At 28.2% G+C, this 2,500-nt stretch overlaps 1 long non-coding RNA gene across 1 annotated transcript in view; it reads right to left on the minus strand.

Annotated features, from left to right (window-relative positions):
• Window positions 1–1,664: 1,664 nt before the first annotated feature.
• Window positions 1,665–2,500, minus strand: part of LOC137623672 (uncharacterized) — a 24,995-nt gene continuing 24,159 nt past the window's right edge. Inside the window, exon 2 of the long non-coding RNA XR_011040608.1 lies at window positions 1,665–1,796. This is a non-coding gene — a long non-coding RNA (uncharacterized lncRNA). The remainder of the gene's footprint in view (window positions 1,797–2,500) is intronic.

Raw genomic sequence — 2,500 nt, forward strand, 5'->3', positions numbered from 1 at the left:
CCTGAATGTTTCTAAAGTTGAATCTCAAAAGTATTAATATCAAAGTAGCATGACAATTTTCTTAAAGAAGAAGGTTCACTTGCAGTAAAAATGGAAAATATAGAAGACAGTCTTTGATAACAACTGTATTGAAAAATTTATAATACGAACCTTTCAAAATATTTGAAGCAAACTTAATCTGCTTTGTATGTATAAAAATATATCACAAAACCTCGCAGGCTAATGGAAGGTTAATTGATGGGACGTAAGTGATCAATTAATTACATGCACTTAAGTTATATCATTCATAGTTGGTCGATGGGACACCGAAACAAATAAAAAAAGGATCTTACTTTAACATCTTCCTTTTTCTTTCAGAACATTTTTGTCCGTAACAAAATAAATTATAGTTTCTGGTAACCAACCTTATTTAGTTATGTGCTAAATGGAGTTTTAAGAAAAGGGTAAATTTTTCTTTGGACCGAAGGCTTTTGTACATAGCTGGTGATAATGTGCCCGGACAAATGATATAGGACATCAAATACGGATCATTAGCCGAATAAAATAGATTGATTTACAAAATACAATATCTCGAAAAAAAAAAACATGTTTCAGACATTTTAATTTCCCCTTTGTAATTGTGTTATTTAAAACTAGCATTTCTTAAGAAAATATATTTTACCATACTTGAGTTAGAATATTTTAGTTACTGTTCATTTCCGTTTGGAGTGATTTTGTAAAAACAGATTTCTGCAGTTTGCAAGTTTTCTTCCGAATAGCACAGGTTTCACGAGGAAAGTAAATACATTAAATCACATTGTGGCTGTAATAGTTATCCATCTGACTTTTTTGAAAAACTTTCAGATCAGTTTTCAGATAACTTTTTTTTTCTTTTTTTTTTTGGAGGTAGGAGTAGTCTATGTTCCAAAAATCTAATTGAATGTGTCTATACCATTTACTTTTTATTTATTTATTTATTTTTTTTAATAAATTTACATACCATATATAGAAAGTATCTATATACAAATATATGAAAGATTTCCTATAGATATTTTACTTTACTTTTAATGACACAGTAAGCTTGTTAAATATTTTCAACCTATTGCTGGGTAAAATGTCTCTTTACATCGTATGATTTTGATAAGATCCACTTAGTGTATTTTATTCTACATCTTATTGGGATTATCATTTCTGAAGGAGAGGCATTTTGCAATTCCTTGCACAATTTATATATTCAATGAGAATAACATTTACTGTGTTCACCTCTTTCTTTGTTCTACAAGTGAAATCTGTCACAAATATCTTTATTGGTTGTTCTACTTTTACTTTACATATTTCTAAATTTAGGTTTTTAAGCAACTCTCATAAGGGTTTAACATACATACAAAAATTAACATTTATTTTTTTTCTAATTCCATACACGTGTCACAGAAATTATCGTCTCTTACGTTCAGAACTCTGAAGCATTTCTTTTGCGCCTAATGATTCATCCACAATAGATTATTTCGTATATCCGTCCAGTTAAAAAGCGGATGTGGTGGCCGACGTGGTAACATCCCTGACTGGGGTTTGGGAGAGCCAATAGGTCTATCTACTGAGTCACCAGCAGCCATTGCCTAGCCCTCCTAGATCCTTGCTAGAGTGGAGAGGGGGCTTGGGCGCTGATCAAAGGTATATATGGTCAGTGTCTAGGGCATTGTCTTTCCCGATATGGCAATGTCACTGTCCATTGCCTCTGGTATTCATGAGCGGGCTTTAAACCTTTTAATAGCCGTGTGTTCTGGCATTTAGGACCTGTACATGTTTTTGCTTCAAACCTGTGGAAAGAGGGGAATTTTATCAATTTCCTTATGGTATCAACAATATAATTGTAGAAAGGAGTAGCTGAGTAAGATACATAATGACAATTTTCTAAAGGAAACATGACTTATTTTAAAACATATAAAATACAGGGCTAACTGCCTTCTATATCTTTCTCATTGAATATAATTCTGCCTTATAATAAACATTTATTCTTATATATATATATATATATATATATATATATATATATATATATATATATATATATATATATATATATATATATACATACAGTACATACACACGTAAACGCACAGACACACCACACGTACACACACACACACACACACACACACATATATATATATATATATATATATATATATATATATATATATATATATATATATATATATATATATATATATATACATATATATATATATTTATATGTATATATATATATATATATATATATATATATATATATATATATATATATATATATATATATATTTATATGTACATGTATATATATATATATATATATATATTTATATATATATATATATATATATATATATATATATATATATATAAATATAAAAATATATACATATATATATATATATATATATTATTACAAGCCAAGCTATAACCCTAGTGGGAAAAGCAAGATGCTATAAGCCCAAGGGCTCCAATAGGGAAAAATAGCCCA

The sequence above is a fragment of the Palaemon carinicauda genome, chromosome 30 (assembly GCF_036898095.1).
Source record: "Palaemon carinicauda isolate YSFRI2023 chromosome 30, ASM3689809v2, whole genome shotgun sequence".
In the NCBI taxonomy this organism is placed as follows: domain Eukaryota; kingdom Metazoa; phylum Arthropoda; class Malacostraca; order Decapoda; family Palaemonidae; genus Palaemon; species Palaemon carinicauda.